This window comes from Humulus lupulus, chromosome 4 (genome assembly GCF_963169125.1).
Source record: "Humulus lupulus chromosome 4, drHumLupu1.1, whole genome shotgun sequence".
In the NCBI taxonomy this organism is placed as follows: domain Eukaryota; kingdom Viridiplantae; phylum Streptophyta; class Magnoliopsida; order Rosales; family Cannabaceae; genus Humulus; species Humulus lupulus.
This window is the reverse complement of record NC_084796.1, coordinates 83,683,139-83,698,653: the sequence shown is the minus strand read 5'-3', so window position 1 is coordinate 83,698,653 and position 15,515 is coordinate 83,683,139.

Here is a 15,515-nt window from a genome sequence, read left to right as displayed (position 1 = left end):
CTAAATTATGAATTTGAGCTCAATAACCTTTTCGTCCCAAAAGTCAACCATTAAGAGAACCATTATTCAATGTCTTACGAGAAGGTATATAATCCATATCTATAAACTATGTCCCTAGCCATTTACTTTAACGAGTTCCCAAAACAAAAGTTTCTAGCCTGATCATTCTGACAGACCCTAACGAGTGAATCAAAGAACTCATATAACATAAACAGGAGTTCATAGTAACTTCAGGATTAAGATCTATTTGTATATGATCATCAGTTGATATATTTAATTAATAATTTGAAACGATATTTAACTAAGTATTAATAACCATATCTGGTCCAGTTCTATTTATTCTCTAATATAAAGTACCTCCACTAAAGTGTCCTACTACACTAGTAATCCAAATCTAGATCACATGTATTCATAATACTAGTGGACTGCACTTCCAGTAATTAATATAAAGATTCCATAACTTTATTTTACTGCGAACTATTCAAGTTCATTTATCTCAAACACAATCCTCCTGTACCAATACGTGGTTGAGATGACATATATGAACTTAGGAATTTTTTCTGATATTTACATAATATTATCACATAATAATATAGTGCATAAAATATATGCATAACAAATTAAATTTATTTATTTATTTCTGAAAATAATGTCTACTACATATGTTTTTTGGGCACAATTCCCAACAATCTCCCACTTGCCCTAAAGAAAATGAGGCATCTCTCTCATTCCCATGTTTCCTACATGCTCCTTAAAAGATTTCTTGGATAAAGTCTTTGTGAAAGGATCTGGAAGATTATGCTCTAAAGCTATCCTCATAACTTCAACATCTCCTCAATGAACTATCTCTCTTACCAAGTGATATTTCCTCTCGATGTTCTTTCCCCTCTTGTGACTCTGTGGTTCCTTTGAGTTACCCACTGCCCCACTGTTGTCAAAATATAGGACTAGTGGTTTATCCACATCTGGCACTACTTCCAGATCAGAATAGAACTTCTTGAGCCTTACAGCCTCCTTAGCTGCTTCACAAGCTGCTATATATTATGCTTCCATAGTAAAGTCTACAATGCTTGTTTGTTTAATACTTCGCCAGACTACTGCTGCCCCTCCAAGAGTAAACACTGATCCAGAAGTCAATTTCCGACTATCTCTGTCTGATTGAAAATCAGAATCAGTGTAACCAGTGGGGTTCAGGTCTCCACCTGAATATACAAGCATATAATCTCTAATATTTCGAAGATATTTGAGAATATTCTTCACTACGATCCAATGACTTAATCCAGGATTGGATTGATAACGGTTGACTATCCCTACTACATAACAAATGTCAGGTATTGTACATAGCTTAGCATACATTAGACTACCTACTGCTGAGGCATAGGGATACTGTCTAATTTCTTCCTCTTCCTGAGGTGTTTTGGGACACTGCTCCTTGGAAAGGAATACTCTAGAACGAGTTGGCATATCACCCTTCTTGGATTTTTACATATTAAAGCGTTCTAGCCCCTTATCAATATAAGTTGCTTGAGACAGTGCCAAAGTCTTATTCTGTCTATCTCTAAGAATTTTAATGCCCAGAACATACTTGGCTTCTCCCGAATCTTTTATTTAGAATTGTTCAGCTATAATGATGTTATGTCATTGCCAATCAATAATATATCATCAACGTAAAGAATGAGGAATACTACTACACCATCTTTAATTTGTTTATAGACACAAGTTCGTCAACGTTTTGTTCAAAACCAAAAGTTTTAATTGTGTTATCAAATCTATGATTCCAAGATCCATAAGCTTGTTTGAGTCCATAAATGGACCTAAGAAGCTTGCAAACTTTTTGCTCTTGACTTTTTACTTCGAACCCTTCTGGTTGAGACATGTAAATGGTTTCGTCAAGGTAGCCATTGAAAAAGTTGTTTTGACATCCATTTACCAAATCTCATAATCCATGCACGCAAAAATGGATAAGAGTATACGAATGGATTTTAGCATGGTTACAAGAGAAAAAGTTTCTTCAAAATCAACTCCTTCTTTCTGTGCGTAGCCTTTCGCTACAAGCCTTGCTTTCAAAGTCTCTACTTTCCCATCCGCTCCTCTTTTCTTCTTGAATATCCACTTGCGACCAATGGGCTTGATATTCTTAGGTGGATCTTCAAGAACCCAGACAGAATTGGAATACATCGATTCCATTTCTTGGTTCATGGTGTCTTGCCATTTGTCCTTGTCAGGATCATTCCTTGCTCCTTTAAATGTCAATGGATCATCTTTGTTTATGTCAGACACAAGCATTTGAACTTCATGTTCATAGCGTAAGGGTTGCTTACTAACCCCTCCCACTACAACGAGTTCTCTACTATTCTGACTAGAACTAGTTGTTTCCACTTGTCGTTTTTCATTGGTTGTTGCTGGTGACTTTGCAACTTCATTTAAAACCATCTCCTCTAGTACAACCTTACTGCGAGGTTTGTGGTTATTGACATTGTCATATTCAAGAAAAGTTTCATTTCTCGATACAAAAGTTTTATTTTCTTTTGGACTATAGAAAATTCCACCTCTTGTCTCTTTGGAATATCCCACAAACATGCACACTTCAGAGTGTGATTCCAACTTCCCGGTCTTCCCTTTAAGCACATGTGCAGGACTGCCCCAAATTCGAAAAATGGTGTAAACTAGGTTTACAACCATTCCATAATTCCATGGGTGTCTTTTGGATAGACTTAGATTGAACAACATTCAATATGTATAGAGCACATTTAATTGCATAGCCCCAGAATGACAGTGGTAATGATGAGAAACTCATCATTGATCTAACCATATCTAGCAACGTTCTATTTCGTCTTTCTGAAACACCATTTTGTTGTGGCCTTCCAGGTGCTGTGAGCTGGGATTGAATACCATGCTCACGCAGATGGTCCTTAAATTCAAAATCCAAGTACTCTCCTCCTCAATCAGATCGAAGAACTTTCTGTGATTTACCTAATTGCTTTTTAGCCTCTACTTGAAATTCTTTGTACTTTCCTAAAGTTTTAGATTATCTTTCCATTAAGTATAGGTAACCATATCTTGAATAATCGTTAATGAAAGTGTTGAATTATTCATGACCTCCTATTGCTTGTACATTAAGTAAACCGCAAACATTCGAATGCACCAGCTGAAGTAGTTCTGTAGCTCTTGAAACTTTAGCAGAGAAAGGTCTCTTTTTCATCTTGCCTTATAGACAGGATTCACAAACACGGAGAGATCCAATAGATAGTTCTCTTAAAGAACCATCCTTTACCAGCCTATTAATTTTGAATAGGCCAATATGGCCCAATCTTAAGTGCCACAGATATGTTTCACTATCGGAATCAATCTTTTGTCGTTTAATAGATCTAGGATTAGTTGTTTTAAATAATTCAGAATTATAAGCAAATTTCTCTTTAGCCTGCCGTTTATAAAGCCCATCAATAAATTTTGCAGAAAATATCATAAAACCATTTCTTGAAATAACAATCGAATTATGATTAAAAGAAATTTTAAACCCTTGTTCATGCAACATAGAAAAAAAAATTAAGTTTCTAGAAAATCCAGGAATATAATAAACGTTCTCTAAAATAATAAATTTATTCTTCTCAAATTCCAGACGAGCTATTCCAACTGTTACTGAAGAGACAATCTGACCACTACCTACCCCCATAGTCACCTCTCCACCAGTAATCTTCCTCGTCAAACTATGAATTTGTAGAGAAATACAAACATGATTAGTTTCTCATAAATCTACTACCCAAGATGAGGAACTGTCTTCCACTAAACAAGCTTCTAACATAAGTAAATCAATTTTACCTTTCGTTTTCTCTTTCAGGTCAGCGAGATACTTTGGAAAATTTCTCTTCCAGTTACCATATACTCCTTAGTGAAAACAAGTCCCTTTAGAGGTCTTCTTCTTTGGAGCTTTTGGTGTTCTTGTTCTCTTTTCCTTTGGATGACTTTTTAGGCTTCTTTGAATTAATGTCCTTTTCTTTCTCCTTGTCCTTTCAATTTCCATTTTTCCTCTTTTTTGTTTTAGTTTTTGAAGAGGATGGGTTAGAATCAGCAACATTTGCTTCTCCTTCTTTCTCATAACCTTTGTTAAGAGATTCACAAGTTTGCAACTCATTCAACAGCTATGTCATGTTATATGATAATTTTTTCATTACATAGTTGGTTGTGAAACCTTTAAAAGCTGGAGAAAGCAATTCAAGTATAATGCTCACTTGAGCCCTTTCATTAATGATTGCCCCATGGATAATATCATCATGCATTATATTGATCATGTCTAATACATGTTCTCTGACATAAACTCCTTTCTTCATTTTCTTGGTCATGTAGGATCTGGTCCTCATGCCTGCACTGATCTGACTGCTGCGCAAACATATCTTGAATGGTATCCCAGATCTCATAAGCATTTTCAGTGTTCTCAAACTTCTTTCTAAGCACATCGCTCATACTTGCAAGCATATAACACTTTGCTTTGTTGTTTGATAAGATCCATTTATCAAACTTTTCCCTTGTTGTTTTGGCAGTAGTAGCGGGAGGGACTTCAAGGCATTCCTCAGTCAAAACAAATTTGTGGTTCTCACATATTAATACAATGTTCAAGTTTGATTTCAATTTCATGTAGTTTTCACCAGTTAACTTTTCATTTGCAAGTAAAGAAGACATAGGATTTGAGCTAGACATGATTGCTGAAAATAAATAAATAAACAAAAATGAATTTATGCATATAATAAATATCAGTAATATTCGGAATAGTAAACGTGATGCATGAATGCAAAAAGTAAAGAACACATAAAAAATAATACTAATTCCACGATTAATTAATTTGAACATTAATGGACCAGCCTTAGGGTAGGTCATACTAATTCTAAATTAATTTTGAGACAAGCTCTCAAATTTATAAGTGAAAACTTAAATCAACATTTCTCTTTTGACTTATAAACCACCGCTTGTTTGGTCAAGAATACACTAGTCCGCTCGAAAGCCTAATGTACCTTGTTAGTGTAACCCATTACTTTAGATCAATGACTTAACTCAAGAGTGTGCCTTAAAGTCAGTCAAACTTGAAATACATCATTAAATCTATTTACCCAAAAACGGACAACCTGATGATGTGGCAGGATTGATCTACACGTGGGATGCACGTGGCAGTTTTAAGTTAGCGTATCCTGCTCGGCCATCGACCAGAAGATGATTGGCTTATTAAGTATCATAATTATGGGCGACCAACCTTGTCACATATACTCAGTTATTTCCTTCAAATATGCAATCTTGTAATTACGTATTAATTGTAATTTTCATTATTATTTAGATACACATGTATTAAGTGTAATTAAGGCCCATTGTCCCATGTAGACCTCCTTGAGCCTATAAATATGAATTAAAGGGCTCAAGATGTAACGTCCTACGTTTTCGGGTACCTTTAAACGATTCGGGTCGGGATTTTCCCCCCAGGTTAAGAATATTATTTTAAAAAATATTATATTTTGTTTGGAAGTATTACATGAGTTATTTCTAGCCAAAATATGAATTTTGTGATTTTAAAAAGTCAAGATAAGACTTTTGGTCCTGGACCGACACAAAAACCCTGATCGGGTAAAAATCTCGGAAAATAAAATGAAAAATCATGGCAATTATATTTTGGGCATAAAATACATTCATAAAAGTTAAAGTTTGGTCAAAAATAACAAACCTAAAAGAAAATGGAAATTTTAAGGCATTTTGTGTTAAATGTCTAATTTTGCCAAAATGGGGAATTTTATTCCATGAATGGACCTTGGGTTAAATTTTATTATGTGATCAATTAAATTAAATGTGAGAGACATTTAAATTAATTAATAAATGTTAAGTTTGGTGATTAAAACTTAATAAGTGTGAAAAAGGTGTCAAAAGCCAATTTGGACTTTTCTTCTTATGAAACCTTTATTAACCTTTATAAAAAAATAAAAAATAAAAAAAAATAATTTATGATCACATATATGGCAAAGGGTGTCCAGCCATGTGCTATTTTAGAGTGGTGTGAACCCAATTTTATAAAGTTTAACTCCCATTTAATTAAGAAGTCAAGTGGGCAAGTGGGTAGAAAAGCACTCAAGTGTTTTGTGATATTTTGAATAGTTGTGTGAGCCATTCTAACCCCCAAATCCGACCACTCTCCCTCCCTCATTCACTCTCATCTGATTTTTGAAAACTCTCTCAAGTGTTCTCTCCATTTTCAACCCCAAGAACACCAAAGAAACTTGGAAGCAAAGTCTTGGTCTAGGAAGGGTTTTCCCTAAGGTAAAGTTTCATTAATCTAGACTTTTGTCAAGTTTTAATCATAGAGTTTCAAATAGCTAATTACCTATGTTTTTAGGGGAAGTTGGTTAGGGTTTTTGAAAGGTTTTGGAGGAGCCAAAGCTAATAGGAAGGTCAAAACCTTAAGCAAGAACACCAAAGAGGTAAAAAGTTTACTTTTGATGATTTTTGTTGTAGGGTTTTTAGTTTTAAGCATTATTTTGTATATTTAATGCTTAAAGTTTCTTGTTGGTGATGTAATAAGGTTATGGTAGTTGTTTAATAATTTTTATGATGCATGTGTATTGATTTTTGAAAATGGGAACCAAAACCCCCAAGGGTTTTGTAGGATACCCTAAAACAAAACATGTTTTGAGCTGTGACTTCCAAGGGGTCAAGCAGCCACTGTATATTGGTTTTTGTAAAATTAAATTGTACTGTGATGTTGTTGAGATTGAGTACATAAAATTGAGGTTTTGAAACACTAAAAAATGTTTAGAAATGAGTAAGTTATGCTATTTCAAAGTTTAGGTAAAAAACAGTTTTTTCGTATTCTTATTTTTGAAACCAAGTTTGGACAGCCACTGTATAGGGAAAATGAACCCAGTTTTTTTCTAAAATTGTGTGGACATATTGCTGGTATAACCTATTATTCCACTGTAAAATTTGGTAAGAAAATATTGAACGGTGTGAAAGTTATTAACTGTCAAAGTTTGGAAAAAATAAGGACTTGAAAATAAGGTCATTTTTACCTCATTGTTGGAAAATGATTTCACCAATCAAAAATGCTCATTTTGACCTAAGATTTTACAAAGACCTAAATGGCATAACAAAAATGGAATTGGGAAATTTTGGTAACGATTGGGTAAGTAAATTTCATGTTATGAACTAACGAAGTATGTAGTTAAAAATATGAAAAATAGGTTTTTCACACTTAGTGTAAAAATGAGATTTTGGAACATAAGGTAAAAAGTAAAATTTTGTTTATTTCAAGATATAAAATGGTAAGTCTTGAAATCATATTTTCACTAAAATTACCCCTTTGAGTTTAAATGAATTATTTTTATTAAAGAGTTTTTATTCTTTCTAAAAATAAGAGATTTAATTTATTAATAGTTAATAAATTAAAAGAGGCTTTAAAACCCTATATTTTGAGAAAATAATTAAATGAATTATTTTTCTAGTAAGGAAAAATTGATTAATTGCTTTTGGAAAATTAATTAGTCAAAATGATAAATTTATAACAGTTTTCCTAATTAAGACAAATTAGGCAATTTTCTTAAATCGGTTTTTAGATATTAAAACCTTAAGAAAACTAAAAGGAAAATTTAAAGAGTTTATTTTCTTTAAAAATAATTAAGGAATATATTTGTATTTTCTGGATATAATACCGGCTAAAATCTTACATATTTTAACCGACTAGTCGAAAGTGCGGGTTAATAGCGATACCTTGAAATAATAAGATTTTTAGCGGGTTGTGGGGAAATACCATTGTGATACCCGAGCCTAGGTATCGAGACCTTAGGATAGGTCTCCCCGAGACTTAGGGTTTAGTCTCGAATATTTTGTCTGACTTTCCTTAATAGGTTTAAAACCAAATAAGGATTATAAATCCTTACAAATGACTTTTATTAAAATGACCAAACTGCCCAAAATAATAATAATGAATTATGAGTGCCATAATTAATCCGAGTATACTGTATGGATAACTACAGTATTGGCTAAGCGTAACTGGACTGAACGTTGGAGGGTTAAAACCTGCTGAGCGCTAAGGACTCCAAGTAAGTCAACTTATATTGTATGGCTGCAACATGAAATGATTATTGTCTTGTATGTTAGTATAGGGATACATGCACATATATAGGCTGTCATAGAAAGTTGCTTAGAGACGTTAGTCTAGTGAGTGCTGATTAAGAAAATATGAACGGTAGAAGTCCATCATATCCTAGACGGTTGATCCCCGTCACACTGCTTGATTTTATTTATGTCTGGTTCATTACCGCGACGAGTGGCCATGAGATGAGGATAAGCTGGTTAAACCTAGTGGCGCCAAGATAAATGGGACCTAGGGGCCCTCATGCTTACTTAATCATTGGACGGTTAGAATCCGAGCAAGTGCTCTGATAAGTTATTCCCGGATAGCAGCCGTGAATATTGGCCATTCAGTGAGAGTGCCTAGAGATACTAGGGGTTGCCAAGATTGAGTGAGGCTGAACACCCTAGGGGCAACTGCTCACCAGCACCACTGATTAACATAGAAGTCTCCGTAAAACCGTGTAAATTGGATTACACTCTTGAATAAGTAGCAATGCCCTAGGTAACACGATAGTTACCCTTGATGAGAATATTTATTGGCTAGATCTTAGTGTGGGGACTCGGTTCTCTTTTACAGATTAGCAATTATGTTGGAGGGCGCGTTACACATGAATTGTTGGAAATTGTCGAGCGTTGGTCTCGAGTTATATGGTGATATAATATATTTGCTTGCTCTGGGATTTTCTGAGTGCAGGGATATAATTGTTGATAACATATAGTTGTGATATAATATATCTGCTTGCTCTGGGATTTTCTGAGTGCAGGGATATAATTGTTGATAAGAATTAGCTTTGATATAATATATCTGCTTGTTTTGGGATTTTTCTGAGTGCAGGATTTTTATCTAGTTATGAATTAATTTATCATTGGTTATCAGGCATGACCATAAGTTTGCCAGGATGCTTTGGCGTTCTTGAAATTGATTGTGTAGGGTCCGGAACCCTAATTCTCTACATGCTTTGTTTGAAAGTTGATCTTACTAAGCGTTTTCGCTTACCTAGTTGTTTCATGTTGTAGGTAAGAGCAAGGGCAAGGCAGAGCAGTGAGCGCTGGAGTCTTCCTTGCAAATGTACATGTGGACCGACCTTTTGGGAAGCCTTTTTATTTTTGGAAATGTTGGGTAATTTTCCTAAACTAGGCTCGCTCTAATCTTTATAAAACATGTTTGTAACTAAATGTTAAGTATGGCCATACGACTTTTTAAAAAGTTTTTTTTTCTATGGGTTTTTGAGACATTTTGTTAAATGAAAACATTTATATTTCCGCATTATCGAGTCTTAAAAATCCGGGTCGTTACACAAGAGAGGGGATTTTTGGACTTTTGAACATTTGGCTTGAGAACTCTTGAGCTGAGAGATTCTAGGAGAGAAAAAGAGTGTTGTTATCAATCACAATTGTATTTATCTGTGATTTAGTGAAACTCGTGAACCCTAGTTCATTAATAACTGTTCTTGGAATACTACATCAATAAGAACACTAAGTGGATGTAGGTTATTACCATTCTATTGGGGCCAAACCACTATAAATTGTTTGTGTCGTTTATCTTTTCATATGGATTTCTTCTCATTTTCAACTTATTTTATATCGTTTATCTGACTCTATGTCGTTGTCCAATTTGAGGGTCAACATTTTGGTGCTTTTATTGAGAGACAAACTCAAGACTTCCAATAAAATCAAATGGCGAAAACATCCAGAAAGACAGGACAAACTTCTGGTACTGCATCCACCCATCCTCCTCCAAAAAATGTGGCTGAAGATAAACCACAGTTGGATTTCGAAGAGAAGGAAACAGATTCTGAGACCTTGAAGACTACAATGATTGTGTTGCAGGAGGAGTTAGCCAATCTGAGGGCTAATCAGGAGAATGTGGCTGAGACGATGGCGTTGCAGCAGAGGGAAATTGACCGTCAGCGTCAAGAGTTGAATGAGCAGCAGGCTGATATGGACCGCCGACAGAGAGATGTAACTGCTGCCCTGGAAGCAGCCATTTAGTTGGCCCGGGGACAACATGCGCCAACTTCTTAACTAGATCAGCCACCAACTGTACCACCACAACAAGGTCCAAACCCAAGTCATCCACCTCAACCGGCAAGTCCTCTAAGGCCAGAGCAACCTCCTGTTGCTCGACAGGATATTCCATTTCAAGATCCTGAGCAGCAGCCACCTTCTCATGCTGGTTGAGATAATCCCCAGCGTCAAAGGCAGAATAGGGTCGGCCAGCCTTCCCGAAGCCCTAGATGCCAAACTGTTGAGGATTCAAATCCACCGAGTAGGGGACAGCGTCATTTTGCTGACATAAGGCATGCCAAGTTAAGCTCTGCGGTCAAGGGGCCCCCACGACATAATAATTCCTGGGGACCCACCGACCAACGTAGGGATCCCCCTGATGCTCGGGAGGTACCAGCAAGAGGAGGAAATAGTGGGATCAACAGGTCGCGCAACAGTTGGTCACATTTTAGGGAGGATCATGATTACAATGAAGCTGATTCCAACAGAGGAAAATCTAGCAAAGGGCAAGGAGAGAAAGGTAGAGAGAGGAACCCCCCACCAAGAGAAAATAGGCCTATGAGCCAGAACGCTGGGGGCAGCCTAGGAAACCTAACGTCTTTGATCGATTGGGCGCTAGCAAGCAAAGGCGGAGGGATGATTACTTGAGGGATGTGCTCAAGGATAGGCGAGAAAGGCACTATGAGTATGATCCTCCAGCATTGGTCACCCCATCGACACCAGATGCAGTACAGACCCAGATCGATGTGTTGAATCAGGCCGTCCAACAGTTGATGGGGAGCCGAACATCCAACATCGAGTATGATCAGAGAAGAGGCACTCCATTCATAAAAAGAATAGCGATGGCAGAAACCCCAAGCAAATTTAAGATGCTAGTATTGCCCAAATTTGATGGATATGGGGACCCAGTATCTCATGTGAATAAATTTGAGATGCAGATGGACATGTAGAAGGTGTCGGATGATGCTCGTTGTAGAATTTTTCTGGCCACCTTATCCAATACTGCTTTGGAATGGTATTTTAGATTCCCTCCTGCTAGCATAGTGTCATGGGAGATGTTCGTAAAGGAGTTCTACAGGCAATTCTACGCAGGTCGAGTTTATCCAACTGGTCGAGATACGCCAGAAGGAGGGAGAGTCCTTAAAAGAATATGTCCAGCATTTTATGCGAGCGGCAGCTAGAACTAAGACAGTTGGTGATGAGGGGAAAATGATGGCACTTACTGCAAGAGTGCGACGCCACTCACCCCTCTGGAATAGTTTAAGGAAGAATGGGGTGATGAGTACCAAAGAATTCCTGGATCGAGCAGACCGGTACATCAAGCTCGAAGAGGCGATTGCTAACGAAGGGAAGTCGCCTACAGGAGACAAGAGACCACAGGAAGATCCCGCCAAAGCCGCCAATGGGTCAGAAAAACCCAATGGCAATGGAAAAAACAACGGGAAAAATAGTGGGAAAAGGGCAAGCAACAAGCCATCAACGTCTAAGAATAAGCGCCCTAAGGGTAACAGATACGAGCCAAGATTCACCAATTTCACGGCCCTAGTTGAAAGCAGGGTAGAGGTGTACCATGCGACCAGCACCAATGTCCCGTACAAGCGACCAGCACCGATAAGGAAAGGTATCTCGAAGAGAGACACAACCAAGTTTTGTCGTTTTCACAATGACTATGGTCATGACACCAATGAGTGCAACCAGCTGAAAGATGAAATTGAGTTCCTTATCCAACAAGGACACTTGAGGAGATATGTACGAGCCACTGGAGGTTCTCAGCAAGGGGCTCAAGGAGGCAACAAGTAGGCACTTGTATGCCAACGCTCGCCCCCTTTACAGCCAGCTCCTGTGGCAGGTACATTGCTAACAATCTATGGCATGAGATAGTGGGAAGGCAAGGGATCGATACGCCCGAAGTTTATGCCATGACCAGGACATTGAAATGCTGAATGTGGAGGAGCGAACTCCCAAAAAAGATCGAACAGAAGAATGAACTATAATCTTCTCCGAGCTTGACGCTCAGCATGTCTGGTTTCCCCATTTGGACCCTCTATTCGTGGACGTCCACATCGCCAATACGATGGTTAAGCAGGTTTTAGTGGTCACACGGAGCTCTAAAAACATTCTGTACAAGTCTTCGCTGGAAAGGATGAAGTTGTCAGGTAAGGATTTGGAGCCATGCAACCAAACAATTTATGGTTTTTCTGGCGAAGGGCTCGCACCCATAGGGTCGATTAGGCTTCCGGTCACAACAGGAACTGCACCAGCGAACAGGACATTACTCACTACTTTTATAGTAGTTGATTGTCCATCTGCCTATAATGCTGTGATTGGAAGGCCTATTCTAGTCGACCTGCGAGTCGTAACCTCAGTCTGGCACCTCGCCACAAAGTTTCCAACCGACGTAGGGATAGGATGCGTGTTGGGAAACTAGCGAGAAGAGAGGGAATGCTATAATTCCTCAATTACTAAGGAGAAAAGGTGTGGATCAAGGGAAGGAGTCGAAAAAGGGTTGCAATTGGCCAATGATATACAAGCCCAATCAGGTGAGCACGTCGACAAATAAGGTGTTGCCCAAAGTGAAGATAGGAATTTAGATCCTCGCTTTGGGGATTTTGAGGAAGAAGTAGGACCAGTCGAGGACCTTGAGGAGCTCCAACTTGATGAGTCAGATCCGACCAGGGTTGTGAAATTCGGTATAAACTTAGAGACAACAACAAAACAAAAACTGGTGGAATTTTTGAAGAAGCACCAAGAGATCTTTTCCTGGTCGCATAAACATATGGTTGGGATTGACCTAGCAGTTATCAGCCATGTCTTGAACATAGATAAAATATTTCCACCAGTACAATAGAAAAGGAGGCTGCTCGACAAAGATAGATTGAAAGAATTAAAAGAAGAAGTCGAGAAGCTAAAGGAGAACGGATTCATCACGGTAGCGTTTTATCCTTCGTGGGTCTCTAATCCTGTACTAGTTCCCAAGCTAAATGTAAAATGGAGAACATGTGTGGATTTCACAGACCTTAATAAAGCCTGCCCAAAGGATTGTTTCCCACTCCCAAAGATCGACCAGCTGGTCGATGCCACTTTAGGGCACGAGATCCTATCATTCATGGATGCATACTCTGGGTACAATCAGATTAGTATGAACCCACCTGATTGTAGTGTCCCAGAATATTTACTTAGCTAGCTAGATAGTAGTAGTAGTACTTAGTATTAGCTTATAAGTTAGATTTCGTGGATTTTGGTTCAAGCCGGGACTTAGTTGGGCACTCATAGCAATAGTTATGGATTTTATAAGTTTAACCTATAGTTTAAGAATATTAATTATAACATAAGGTTTGATAATACTACTGGTTCTAGAAATATATTTATTATAACCTAAGGTTTAGATAGAAACATTAAGAGCATGACACTTGTCAAATGCATGTTTATTAAAGATTTAAGTATTTTGATGAATAGTTTAATTAAAAGAAAGATCTAGAAGCTCTAGAACCTTCCAGCAGCTGTTAGGATCGTATTATGACTCAATTAAATCTATTTACTCAATTCAAAATATGTTGAAAAAGTGCAAATACGTGTTGATATATCAACGTATGCTGATATATCACAGCTATAGGGGCCAATATACCACCTACGGGAGACACAGAAAAAACGTAGACTTTGCACGAACATTCGAACGGGGCTCGGGAAAATGGTCTAGGCGATATATTGCCCAGGGTAGGCAATATATTGCCCCTGGTACTTTAATTTTTGAAAGTTTGGATTTTAAATTTTAAAAATAGCCTTAACCACTTGGACCTGCCTTTGAAATATATTTTGACCGAGTTTTGGGCGTCTGTTCAACGAAAATTAAAATATTTTTCATTTTATAATCATTTATTTATTCAAATTAAAAAGGGTTAGTTTCACTCCTTGAACTCTATAAATAGGACCTAGTACTCAACCATTTTCTTCATTCTTCAAGAAGTCTTCAGAGCCTCCAAGTTGCTAGTGTTACTATAGAGAGAAACGCTTGGGTTTTGGGGTTAAAAGCTTTATCATTCTAAGCTTTTCTAAACACTTGGGAAGTGAGATATAGTGAGATTTTGGTATCGAGGTTTAGATCAATTCATAAGATCATTCAAGGTATTATTATCCTTAAGTTCAGTTCTTTATGGTTCTTTAGTTTTCTTTTATTTTCTTTTCAGATCCTAACTCTTGTTTATGATTCTTGGATTAGGTGTTTAAGTTTCTTGAAAACTTAAGGTTCTTCTTGGTAAGTTTCTTCTTTGATGGTTTAGTTATCTTTTCATCTCTTTTCTTTAGAAACTCACCATTCTTACTGTTGGTTTTTAAGAGTGTTCTAATCCCGTTCTTGTTCTCAAATATCCCGGTTTTTGGTAAGGAAAATAGGATAGATTTTATGTGCTTATATGTTTATCTTATGATATGTTTTATGATATTTAAATATGTCTTGTAGTCATTTGGGGCTTATAGTTGCATAGATAGCAAATCCAATAATTTTTTATGGCGCTTGGGGCTTATAGTTGCTTAGATAGCAAACCCCAAGAAATTTTTATCATTTCCACGGTTTAGAGTTATAATTTACCCTACCACGATTAGTAGACAGAGGACCTAGATGGGTTATCATATACTACCATGTGATCTAACCTACCTCGATTAGTAGACAGAGGACCTAGATGCTTTATCACATGGTATGTTATTGAGTTAATGGCCATTAATATTGTAGTCCTATATGATATACGTTTTTATAGTCATATGTTTTATAGTATATGTTTATGATTAAAGTCTTATGTTGGTAGATTTTCCTTGTTAGGCATTAGGCTCACTCCTTTATTTTTAGCTTGATGCAGGAAAATGATTATGGAAGGCAGAAAGATTCATGGCAGCTTGGTTTGTGTGTTAAGGATGAATGGATTGAATGGACTGTGTGACGATCGAGGATGAAGTTATTTTAAGTCTTTAAAATTACATTTTAATGTAATTCCGCAATTAGTATTTTAAACAATTAAAGTTTATGGTTTATGTTTTTATGTATTAAACAATGGGTACCCATATCGTATTTTATATTTCATATTTTACTTTGTAATTTGCACAATATTTATTTTGGGGTTTTAAATAAAGTTATGTTATTTCTTATGTATGTTTCCCAAAATAGTGGCTATGTCTAGTAGTTTTAATGGTCCAAGATCTTAGAAATAGTTGGGTCATTACAACCTGATGAGGATCACACTTGCTTTTGGACCGATACAGGGCTTTACTGTTACAAAGTAATGTCTTTCGGTTTGAAAAACGATGGTGCGACTTACCAACGACTAGTCAATCACATGTTCAAAGAACTGATTGGTGTAAACTTTGCGATATATGCTGATGACATGTTGGTTAAGTTGAAGACGATAGAAGAACAC